This window comes from Chiloscyllium plagiosum, chromosome 1 (assembly GCF_004010195.1).
Source record: "Chiloscyllium plagiosum isolate BGI_BamShark_2017 chromosome 1, ASM401019v2, whole genome shotgun sequence".
In the NCBI taxonomy this organism is placed as follows: domain Eukaryota; kingdom Metazoa; phylum Chordata; class Chondrichthyes; order Orectolobiformes; family Hemiscylliidae; genus Chiloscyllium; species Chiloscyllium plagiosum.
The window spans coordinates 102834514-102848207 of record NC_057710.1 but is presented as its reverse complement, the minus strand read 5'-3'; positions in this window follow the sequence as shown (position 1 = coordinate 102848207).

Sequence of the window (13694 nt, the reverse complement as noted above, 5' to 3'; positions counted from 1 at the left end):
GTCTCAGTCAAATCCATCAAATTCAGCACCGCCTTCCTAACCTGCAATCTTCTTCCCGACCTCTCCGCTCCCACCCCATCTGACCTATCACCCTCACCTTGACCTCTTTCCACCTATCACATTTCCGACGCCCCTCCCCCAAGTCCCTCCTCCCTACCTTTTATCTTAGCCTGCTGGACAAACTTTCCTCATTCCTGAAGAAGGGCTTGTGCCCGAAACGTCGATTCTCCTGTTCCCTGGATGCTGCCTGACCTGCTGCGCTTTTCCAGCAACACATTTCCAGCATATATAAGGCAAAGGACATTAACATTGAAATTAGCACTGGAATACTGGCTGGCACACTCTTTACTTTGTGATTTCAGAGCAGATATTAGGCCATTTAATTTAATGGGATTCAGTGGCACAATTCAAATAGAGAAGAGAAATATTTTTGGCAAGCATGCTAAGTGTTAAATTGCTGAGATTGGCAACTGGAACTAGTTTTGTAAAATCTTTTGTAAAATCTAATATCTTACTTTTCCTTGTATTTCATGCCGTTAGACATCTGTACACACAGATAAGAGAAGTGGTGACTATAATTTAGTGAATTTGGGAGTATAGTAGAGAGGGGAAGGAGTGATTAATTAATTAAAACCAAGGGACAATAGTAAATAAGTAAATATATAAATAAATAATCAAAGTAATTAATTAGTTCTCATGAGAGAAAATTAAAATAAAACTAAATAGAGGATATTAATATTAAAGGGATTTGAGTTGCATTAAATAAGAGTCTGTTACACATAGATAATAAATAATAAATAGAAAGTAAGGAGATATTAAAATAGAGAAGTTAAGAAACAAAATCAAGACTGGTTAGTTACAAATTAAGCTGAAATCAAGCTAAATCAACATCCTAAATATAATCTTGGTCTCAAGTAATTCTGTTAGATCAAGATTAAATTTATCACTGATGGATACTTAACCTAGACAATAGACAATAGACAATAGGTGCAGGAGTAGGCCATTCTGCCCTTCGAGCCTGCACCATCATTCAATATGATCATGGCTGATCATCCTTAATCAGTATCCTGTTCCTGCCTTATCTCCATAACCCTTGATTCCACCATCCTTAAGAGCTCTATCCAACTCTTTCTTAAATGAATCCAGAGACTGGGCCTCCACTGCCCTCTGGGGCAGATCATTCCACACAGCCACCACTCTCTGGGTGAAGAAGTTTCTCCTCATCTCTGTCCTAAATGGTCTACCCCGTATTTTTAAGCTGTGTCCTCTGGTTCGGCACTCACCCATCAGTTTCCTGCCTCCAGAGTGTCCAATCCTTTAATATGTTAGGAGAAGAAGATTGTACAAAGTAAGGAGCAAATAAAACTGCATGTGCTGGAATCCAAACTAGACAAGCAGGAGGTCGGAGAAACACAGCAAGCCAGGGGCAGCATCAGGAGGTGGAGAAGTCAATGGTCTGGGAAGAGTTATACCCGAAATGTTGACTTTTTCACCAAAGTAAGGTGCAACAGAATTGGAAAGTAATTATTATTGGTAAGTCAATAAAATGGTGTCAGATGGAATCCATCATTGAGACTCTTAAGCATACTAACTGGTATCTGGAAAGGGACATCTTCATGTGACGCAAAAAGAATTTTGAAAAAGACATGGGTGATCCTGTAGTTCTGTCCATATGAGAACACAGACATAAGGAGAAACAAAAGGGAGGAAATTCCTTGCATTATCATGATTTGGAAAGAAAAGTTTAGAGCAGAAGGTCAAGCATGACATTATTAATTGACCTATGTGCTTATCGGCCCAGTGACAAACAGATCAAGAAGATGAGCAAAAATATAAATTGCTGGAAAAGCTCAGCAAGTCTGACAGTATCTGCAGAGAGAAATCAGAGTTAACATTTCAGGTCATGTGACCCTTCCTCAGAACTAAGTTAATTAACTCTGATTCTCTCCATAGATGCTGCCAGATGTGCTGAGCTTTTCCAGCAATTTATATTTTTATTTCTGATTTACAGTGTCTGCAGTCCTTTCAGAATTTATTCAGGAAGGTGAATACTTGGCTAAAGGAAGGTTTCCACTTCATGAGACACTAACATCAACACAGGGAAGGGTCATAACTATATTGTTAGTTTGGGGGATGCCTGATCTACTGGACAGAATAAATAGGACGGCAAAATGTACTTCACACAAATAAATCAGTGGGGTACTCAGTTATCAACATGGCAAAAAGTATATTTTGAGCATTTGCAAAAATGGATAAGAGCAGACTTGTATCACAAGTATTGATTTGGTTTCTTGAATTGAAGGGAAAACTGAAATAATTAATTTTGTTCCAGGAGGTATGACAAATAATGAATCTACGGAATTAACTAATCTGAGAAAGACAGCATCAAAGTAAAGTGGAAGCCTGAAATCTTTTGACCAAATGAAAGTTTTATATCCTAACATGAAATCTAACACATAAAGAAAATTAAGCTTAAAATACTACTTTGATGTTTCATAATTGGGATTGAGGTTTGTCCAATATTATAAATTGTTTGGAAATTATACAAAACTGCAAAATAGAAGGGTTGGCAGATGTATCAAGGATATTATCATAGCATTGGTAAGGATTAAGAAGCACAATTAGTGGAGATTCTGAGGGAAATTGAGAAATTCTTATGAACTGTCCTGATAAAAGTAAGGGTCATAGAGTCATAGAGTGATAGAGATGTACAGCACGGAAACAGACCCTTCGGTCCAACCAGTCCATACCTACCAGATATCCCAACCCAATCTAGTCCCATCTGCCAGCACGCGGCCCATATCCCTTCAAACCCTTCCTATTCATATACCCATCCAAATGCCTCTTAAATGTTGCAATTGTACCAGCCTCCACTACTTCCTCTGGCAGCTCATTCCATACATGCACCACCCTCTGTGTGAAAACGTTGTCCAGCAGGTCTCTTTTATATCTTTCCCCTCTCACCCTAAACCTATGCCCTCTAGTTCTAGAGTCCCACACCCCTGGGAAAAGACTTTGTCTATTTTTCCTATCCATGCCCCTCATAATTCTGTAAACCTCTATAAGGTCACCCCTCAGCCTTCAACGCTCCAGGGAAAACAGCCCCAGCTTGTTCAGCCCCTCCTTGTAGCTCAGATCTCCAACCCTTGCAACATCCTTGTAAACCTTTTCTGAGCCCTTTCAAGCTTCACAACATTTTTCCGATAGGAAGGAGACCAGAATTGCACACAATATTCCAATAGTGGTCTTACCAATGTCCTGTACAGCCACAACATGACCTCCCAACTCCTGTACGCAATACTCTTGTGGGTGGCACGATGGCACTGTGGTTAGCACTGCTGCCTCACAGTGCCAGAGACCCGGGTTCAATTCCCGCCTCAGGCGACTGACTGTGTGGAGTTTGAACATTCTCCCCTTGTCTGCGTGGGTTTTCTCTGGGTGCTCCGGTTTCCTCCCACAGTCCAAAAATGTGCAGGTTAGGTGAATTGGCCATGCTAAAATTGCCTGTAGTGTTAGGTGAAGGAGTAAATGTAGGGGAATAGGTCTGGATGGGTTGCGCTTCAGCGGGTCGGTGTGAACTTGTTGGGCAGAAGAGCTTGTTTCCACACTGTAAGTAATCTAACCTAATCTACTCTGATCAATAAGGGAAGGCATACCAAACACCTTCTTCACTATCCTATCTACCTGCGACTCCACTTTCAAGGAGCTATGAACCTGCACTCCAAGGTGTCTTTGTTCAGCAAAACTCCCTAGGACTTTATCATTAAGTGTATAAGTCCTGCTAAGATTTGCTTTCCCAAAATGCAGCACCTCGCATTTATCGGAATTAAACTCCATCTGCCACTTCTCAGCCCATTGGCCCATCTGATCAAGATCCTGTTGTAATCTGAGGTAACCTTCTTTGCTGTCCACTATACCTCAAATTCTGGTGTTATCGGCATACTTACTAACTATACCTCTTCTGCTCACATCCAAATCATTTACATAAATGACAAAAAGTAGGGGACCCAGCTCCGATCCTTGTGGCACTCCACTGGTCATAGGCCTCCAGTCTGAAAAACAACTCTCCACCACCACCCTCTGTCTTCTACCTTTGAGCCAGTTCTGTATCCACATGGCTAGTTCTCCCTGTATTCCATGAGATCTAACCTTGCTAATGAATCTCCCATGGGGAACCTTGTCAAACGCCTTATTGAAGTCCATATAGATCACATCTACCACTCTGCCCTCATCAATTCTCTTTGTTACATCTTCAAAAACTCCATCAAGTTTGTGAGACATGATTTCCCACACACAATGCCATGTTTACTATCCCAAATCAGTCTTTGCCTTTCCAAATACATCCTGTCCCTCAGGATTCGCTCCAAACACTTGCCCACCACCGACGTCAGGCTCACTGGCCTATAGTTCCCTGGCTTGTCCTTACCACCCTTCTTAAACAGTCACACTCTGTTAGCCACCTGTGACTATCGATGATACAAACATCTCAGCAAGAGGCCCAGCAATCACTTTCCGAGCTTCCCACAGAGTTCTCAGGTATACCTGATCAGGTCCTGAGGATTTATCCATCTTTATGCATTTCAAGACACCCAGCGCTTCCTCCCCTGAAATATGGACATTTTGCAAGGTGTCACCATCTATTTCCCTACATTCTATATCTTCCATATCCTTTTCCACAGTAAATACTGATGCAAAATATTCATTTAGTATCTCCCCCATTTTCTGCGGCTCCACACAAAGGCCGCCTTGTTGATCTTTGAGGGGCCCTATTCTCTCCCCAATTACACTTTTGTCCTTAATATATTTGTAAAAACCCTTTGGATTCTCCTTAATCCTATTTGCCAAAGCTATCTCATGTCCCTTTTTGCCCTCCTGATTTCCCTCTTAAGTATACTCCTACTGCCTTCATACTCTCCTAAGGATTGACTCAATCTATCCTGTATATACCTGACATATGCTTCCTTCTTTTTCTTAACCAAACCCTCAATTTCTTTAGTCATCCAGCATTCTGTATACCTACCAGCTTTTCCTTTCACGCTAACAGGAGTATACTTTCCCTGGATTTTCGTTATCTCATTTCTGAAGGCTTCCCATTTTCCATCCATCCCTTTACCTGCGAACATCTGCTCTCAATCAGCTTTCGAAAGTTCTTGTCTAATATCGTCAAAATTGGCCTTTCTCCAATTTAGAACTTCAACTTTTAGATCTGGTCTATCCTTTTCCATCATTATTTTAAATCTAATAGAATTATGGTCGCTGGCCCCAAAGTGCTCCCCCACTGACACCTTAGTCACCTGCCCTGCCTTATTTCCCAAGAGTAAGTCAAGATTTGCACCTTCTCTAGTAGGTACATGCACATACTGAATCAGAAAATTGACTTGTACACACTTAACAAATTCCTCTCCTTCTAAACCCTTAACACTCTGGCAATCCCAGTCTATGTTTGGAAAGTTAAAATCCCCTGCCATAACCACCCTATTATTCTTACAGATAGTTGAGATCTCCTTACAAGTTTGTTTCTCAATTTCCCTCTGACTATTAGGGGTCTATAATACAATCCCAGTAAGGTGATCATCCCTTTTTTATTTCTCAGTTCCACCCAAATAACTCCCCTGGATGTATTTTCGGGAATATAGAAATGCTTCAACAAAGTATGTCTTTTTCAAGCAAAAATAAAGAATTTACACTTTAATGGGTATTGTCTGCAATCCTCCTGATAGCAGTAATGAAGTAACAGAATACAGCAAATTTGAAATTATATAGGCTGTAGCAAATGCAATGTGTTTTCATGGGATCCTTAATATAGATTGTAACAAACAGAATAATTCACATCAGAAAAGTAGTTAATTATCTGAGTCCACTCATGGAGCAATAGATTCCCTAAAAACAATAATAATCATAATTACTTGTGTAAGCTGAGTGAAAATTCCATTGTTTTTCAAAAGTGTTATCAAATAAAATTTCACAATCACATAAAGAGATATTAGGGTATTGACTGAAAGCTTTGTCAATGACTCAGATTGTAAGAAACACCTTACAAGGAGAACAGAGGCAGCAAGTCAGAGATCTTTATAAATATAATTGCAGATTTGAGGACCTTAACAATTAATGACAAGGCTACTTAAGGTGGGATGATTAAAACCAGTAGTACTCCAATGTTGGAAGAATATTGAATTCCTAATCTTGTAGAGCTGGAGGAGATTTCAAAGATAGGAAGTGATGGGGCCAGGCTGTTACTAAAAATGAAAAAGATGATTTTAAAATTGAGCAACTATTTTGTTGTCAGTGATCACAGAGATGATAGGTAAAATAAACCTTTTATAAATTAGGACATGGTCTTTTTATGAATGAACTCAAATTTAATGAGGACAGAAAGCAGGAGGCTAGCTAAGAGAGCATTGGAAGAGTTATGTCTAGAGGTGAATGATGAAGGTTTCAATAGTAGTTTCAGAGGTAGTGGCAGAATTCAACTCAACAGGACAGGGTTCACTAAACATACAAATGAATTATGAGTCAAGCTCAGTTAATAATCCAACCATAAGGGAACATTTTTGCAGTGATCATAATATGATCAGATTCAATGTTAGGTTTGTAAAGATGAAAGACAGTTCAAGGCTGAATCTTCCCACTTTGGTGAAGTGCTCTTGTGAGTGTGATTTAAGCAGCTAATCTACAGCCCATGCAAGTTCTTATGCAATTTTCTGCTTTTCTGCTCATTAATTATGTAATCATGGCCTTTTTGATGCTCATCTCATGGAATAAAGCAAGAGGAGAACTGGAAGTGTTTGTTACTGCCAGGACTTTGCGATGTTTGTGCCTCTATTTAAACTCAGCTCGATTGCACTTCATAAACCGTCAGCCAGGAACTGCAATGCCACTCTCTGGCATTCTGAGAGGAACATTACCTAGGACATAGCCCAGAGTGATTCCTAAAGGATACAATGTTGTCAGACACGGCCAACCTGAATTGGACTGGTAGCTCATGCCAGTGCAGTGTCCCACATGAAGCGGAACACACAGCAACAGAAACAAGGTGAATGATTCTTTTACTGTTCTCTCTCTGATCCCTCATATTCTGAGGATCAGTAATCACTCAAATGCTGCCACTAACACATATCTTTAACCAAGAACTGTACAATGTTCCTTTCACTGTCACATGCAGCATATCCACTCAATGGCAATTATTCCCCTCATCCTTGGGATATGCCAAACAGATCTCCAGTAGCTCCTTGAAATGAATCACTGACATAAATTTTTAAGGCACTTGGAACTTTGATGGCTACTGGGATGATGTGACCATCCATTCCTTGTGAGCATAACATAGTTTGATGATGGCAGCCCAAGACATCCTTGACCTCTGTGTGCACTGGTTTTCTGAGCCTGTAGTAATTGACAGCGAGGCCAGTAGATGAGGGTCTATTCCTTCTCCTCCAACTCCCTGAGACCTGCTTTTTTTTCCTCTGGGAGTTGTACAGCAACTGTTCGAGGTTTCTAATCTTGCTGGGATTCAGAAGCAGACAATGAGGTGAAAATATTACACAATTGAAGCAGCACAACTAAGAAAAGATCAGATGAACTGTGTAGAGGCTAAACATGAGAGTTTGTAGTTGAATAAGGGAGCATAGCAGCACCAGGGCATAACACCACCCAACTACTGCTGGAAAGTTAACGCCAAATTCGATGCCAAAAATATAAACAATTGAAAGGATGATAAAAGGGGCAAACCTGAATGATGAAAACTCCATAAAAGAGAGGGGAAAAAGCATTAATTCTTGGGTTTATGGCAGCATTTTAACGTTCGTAAACACCCTAACTACCTGTCCTGCTCCTTCAAGGATCCACTGATATGCAGGTCTTTCTGATCAACAGGACAGGGTGCACTAAACTTAGAAATGAATTATGAGTCAAGCTCAGTTAATAATCCATTCATAAGGGAATGTTTTTGTAGTGATCATAATATGATCAGATTCAATGTTAGGTTTGTAAAGGTGAAAGGCAGTACAAGGCTGAATCTTCCCAGGTTTTGTTGAAGTGCTCTTTTGAGTGTGATTCAAGCAGCTAATCTACAGCCCATGCAAGATCTCATGCAATATATTTCCAATGATCCTACCCTTTAACATGTATACGCTTCTGTTGTTAGTCTTCCCAAAGTGCATCACCTCACACTTTTCAGGATTAAGTTCCATTTGCTGCTGTCTAGCCCATCTATAATGATCTGTAGCTTCGGGCCTTTGTCCTTACTAAATCCCACACCTCAACTTCTCATAACGTCTGTATACTTACTGATTGTACCTCTGACATTCATATCTAGATCATTAGTGTACTCAATAAACAGCAAAGAAACCAGCAATGAACCCTGTGTTATGCTATTGGACACAGACTTCCAGTCATGAAAACACTCTTCAACTATCACTCTCTACTTCCTGAAATTAGGCTAATTTTGGATCCAATTTGCCAAACTGTCCTGGATCCCAAGGTCTGCCATGTGAGACCTTGTCAAAAGTCTTACCGAAGTCCATGTAGATTAGACTGACTGGATGATTCTCACCATCACTCCCAGTCTCCTCCTTGAAAAATTAAATTAAATTTGTTGACGTTATTTCTCCCCTGTCAAAGCCATATGGGTGATCCTAGATTAATCCTTGCCTCTCCAACTGGAGATCAGTTCCATTCATCAGAATTGTTTCTAACTGTTCTCCTACCCCAGATGTTAGACCTCACTGACCTGTGGTTTCTTTGCTTATCCCTACCCCCCTTCTTGAACAATGGTACCACATTAGCTGTCCTTCAATCCTCTTCCACGTCTTCTTTGGCCAGAGATGATTTGAAAATTGAAAATAATGTCTGTATCCTGGCAAACTCCTTCCTGGTCCCCAGCTGCAGCCTTGAATACATCTCATCGGGGTCTAGGAAACTAGTCACTCTCAGGCCCACTAGAAACACTAATACCACCTCTCTCTCAATGATAATTAATTCAAGTATATCACAGTTCCTCTCCCTTTTTTCCATACATTATTGTTTCTGTTATGGCACATAAGATCTGTAAACCACTGCTGTAATCCTCATATGAGAGTCCTATAGGAGAGTAATATGGGCTAAATGGGTACAAATGGGACCAGTTCATACAGGAAATCTGGTTGGCATGGATGAGTTGGGCTGAACGGTCTATTTCTGTACTGTATGACTCTGTGACGTAGCTACTTTTAGAGTAAATTTTAAACTGGTAGATCTCAAGATAAGAATTTGACAGATTTCTTTAGCAAGTAGAATATAAAATATACTGAAATTTAGATCTAGGCCAAGATTATGAGAGATTTAACATGAGCTGGGGACAAAATTGAACTGGTGAACATGCCAAATTTTGTATGTGAAGGAGAAGAACAAAGTTATTGACAGCAGCAGAGAACTCAGATTATAAGAGTATGGTTGAATGAGTTATAATTTCTCAATATAAGCTACTCAGCTGTGTAACATGTGTAACACAATTTCTGAAATGAAGCCGATGGGCCTTCAAGTTATATAAACCTGTCATCACTTGCAGCGAAAGAAACATCTCTTCAGAATATGTAAAAGATCTGTATCTGAAGACTCAACTTACAGAACTGTATTTATATGTCGACATTTCATAATCTCTTGACCACTGTATATATTCACTGCTGTTGTTATTCTGAAGCTTTCCCCCTTCAGGAATTTTGATTTCTTTCTCTTTAGAGAAGGAATATCAAGACTGAATTAATTTAAGATATATGTATTAAAAGTATAAGCTGTGAGTATTTGACGTGCTCGTTAAACTAGGACGGTACAGCTTGTAGAGTCGTAGAGTCATATAGGATGGAAACAGACCCTTCGGTCCAACTAATCCATGCTGACCATGTTCCCAAACTAAATTATTCTCACTTGTTTGTGGTTGGCCTCTATCCCTCCAAATCTCTCCTGTTCACGTATTTATCCAAATGTCTTTTAAATTTTATAACTGCATCTTAATCTAATTTGGTGGTTTATTCCATACCTGAACCACACTCTTGCAGATTCTTCAAAAAGAAATAAGGACCATCTTTTGTTTTTTCTTCGGAGACTAATGATTCAAGGTGACCAGGGATGTTAAATTTTTCAGTATTTGATTTCATGTGGCTATATATGTATGCCTCATCTTATCTGATTACCTCAAGTCATTATCCATGTCCTCGAATAATTCAATGCTCTTTGACCAAAGTTGCATTCTTCATCAAAGTTTAATTCATCCAAATTTAATTGTTTGCATCCTCCCCTACATGAAATCTCAATGTGTCATTTTGCCTTGTGTTGTGTTATCATCGTTGGAGTGATGACCCCCCCCTTTAACAGCACACGATGTAAATGAACCAAGCACCAAGACATTTTCAAATGACCTCAGGCCACAGGGTCTCTGCAGTATACCACTTGAAGAATAGTGTGTATCTGGAGAGGAGTCTGTATGGTATCTATTAGTTTAGCTGTAAATAAATCCACCAGAGATCTTCAACTAACCAGAATGCACATGATAAATGTATTTAGAAAACACAAGACATTGTATTTGTGAAGTGTCAATGTTTCTTAACTTCTCTATCCCCTAGAGTGTCAGTTTCATCTTGCTGCTCTCCTTTTCTAAAAACTCCCTTAGCTCTTTTTTATGTATGTATCCTCCAATGAATAAACAGAGCTTTTGGAACCAGGATGTAAGACTAGAGTGGGCAACTGAAGTGAAAAATTAGAGTAAGAAATAGTAAGGCACTAGGCAAGTTCAATATAAGAGGAAAAGTAACAAAGCCTAAGTTAGTATGACAGTGCAGTATCCAAAGGCATGCAGGTTAGGTGGATTGTCCGTGAGAAATGCATGTATGCATGGAGTGTAAGAAACGAGATTGTTGAATTGTAGACTAAGTTAACTGTCTGGAACTATAATGTTTAGGCAATAGCAGATACTTGGCTCAAAGTAGTGCAGAATGGGTTTGTATGTATTTCTGGGTCCATTGTGCTCTGGAAAGAAAACAAACTGGGAGGGATAATATTATGGAGAGCATAGCAGTGTTAGAGAGAGCCAGACAGGATGTCCTAGAAGGGTCAAAAATAAAATATAGCTGGATTTAAGGAACAAAAAAATAGATGCAATCAATTTATAATAAAAGCAAGATACTCCAGATGTTGGAAATCTGAAACAAACACCAGAAACACTGGAATAACTCAACAGGTCAGGCAGCATCTGTGGAGAGAGAAACAGGCTACCAACTTGTGAGGAAGATCATGAGGAATTAAGTTGCAAAAAAATTACAGAGAAGCAGAAGAATATTAGAGTAGGTTTAATGGGGGATTTAAATTTTCTGAATAAAAACAAGAATGATTATAATGTAAAGGACAGAGAAATATTGCATGTGTGTCTTTCCTTTAAGATAACTCACTTTTAAGGACTCCATAGACCATGTATAAACAATGTTGTGATTCTGTCTGACTGTTAGTCTAATCTGAGTGTACAAATTACAAACATACAATAATTCAGTTGGTTGCTGTAACATCTGTTCTATAACTCATAATGTGCTTTCCTGTTTCAAATAAACTAACCTACAGAGGTAATCAATCCCTGATGAACAATTAATTATTACTACAAATCATTTTTGTTAACATAACATGGTAAACCATAATAGAAAACATGATGCTGATGAGATTATTAAAGAACTATGGAATCTAAAGATCTGAAAATAATCACAAAAATATAAAATACTGGCGAAACTCGGCAGGTCTAGCTGAGAAGAGAAAATAGAGTTCAAGTCCAGAGGTACTTATCATGCTTAAACAGTCAGAAAGCCAATAGAGCATGTGACAATAATTTTAAATCATGCTGAAGTGCATGAGACAAGCTTTCATAGAATCCCTACAGCGCAGAAAGAGGCCATTTGGACAATCAAGTCTGCAACGACATTTCGAAGACCATCACACACAGTTCCAGCTTCTCACCCTATTCCCCTAAACCTGCATTTACTATGGGTAATCCACTGAACCTATACATCCCTGAACACTATGGGCAATTTAGCATGGCCAATCATCTAACTTGCACACCTTTGGACCGTGGGAAGAAACCGGAGCACCCGCGGAAACCCATGCAGACACAAGTAGAATGTGCAACCTCCACTTAAACAGTCATCTAAGGCTGGAATCAAACCTGCATCCCTACTGCTGTGAGGCAGCAATGCTAACCACTGAGCCACCATGCCACCCATCATGTCTTTATTTGTTACAGCATCAGACAGTATTGAAAACATAACCTGCTCGTAAGTAGACAAATCACTAAATTTAACTTGATGAAGGTAAGGGACATGTGCCAGATTGATAAGCAAGGCAAGGTCAAAAGCATATTGTCAGTGTATCCACAAATTTCATAATTTAAATTGGGATATATCAGATCTCCTAACTGAATTTAGAATATTTAAATTTCATTCAGCACTATAGATTTAGATAAGTTTAGTGAAAAAAAACCCATTACAATTTGCTTAGAACAGAAGTCTATACAGTCTTAGTGTGTCAGGATTAACAGTCAAAGAATGAAGAGATTCCCAAAAGATATGGACTACAATAGAGGACCAATTCAGTGTCAGATTAAATTTCTGTATCGATCAACAAGAATTCATGCCATGTAGACAGAAACATACAGAACATGTAAGCCACTTTGTCAGCGGACGTAAAGAAAAGGGCTCATGATTTTTCAGATGGGTACAGATCTGTTGAGTATGTGACTGTATTGATCCACGTGGAAACTTTCTTCAACAAATTGCAGATAAATTGCAAGTGTACAACATACAAACATCACTGAAGAATGGCAGAACACAAAGTAATTCTCACAAGTCAATAAAGCTTACAAGTCCCAAGTACAAACTTGACAATTTGCAAAATCATGGGAACACCCAAACTTAGCAAGGTATATGGAAGGTGTGGCTTTCTCTATGCACAAAGTACTTAGCTTTAAAATAGTTTTTCAAGATATGTGACAACAAAAACCTGTGACTGGGTCAGGAAGGGGCGACTTCTGTTGAATCATATATAAGGATAGGGGCTTCCAGTTGAGGAGCCTCAACTCCTGCAATTGTCCAACAGTTATGAAGCACCCGGACTAATACATGAATAGGGAGGGAATAGAAGTATACAGATCCTGTAAGTGAGGACAGTTTCAATATGGAATAGCAAAACTGTGGCAGTGTAGGCTTGGATGGCCTAAGGGCCTGTTCCTGTGCTGTATTGTTGTTTGTGCTTCTAAGTTCTTGCACGGGAAGGAAATCATAAACAGGCAAAGTTACGGCTCTTTACTTGAATGTGCATAGTATTAAATCAAAATAATTGTAATAGCAGCACAACTTCAACAAATGCCTGCAATCTTATAGCCATAATGGAGACGGGTTTACAAGGAGATCAAAGTTGTAGACTAAATAGTCTGGTGGATGTGACTTTTTGAAACAACAGGTAGAGAGGGAAAATGTGGTGGGTTAACCTTGCTGATACGGGATGGAATGTGTATCATAGCAAGAAAAGGTAATAGATCAAAAGATATAGAATCTTTACACATGGAGTTAAAAAACAACAAGGAGAAGAAGACACTGTTAGGAGTAGTCTTTAGACCCCAAACAGCTGCTATACAGTGGGACAGAGAATAAATCAGGGGTAATAAGGGGCTTATTAAAAAAAAGCAGTAC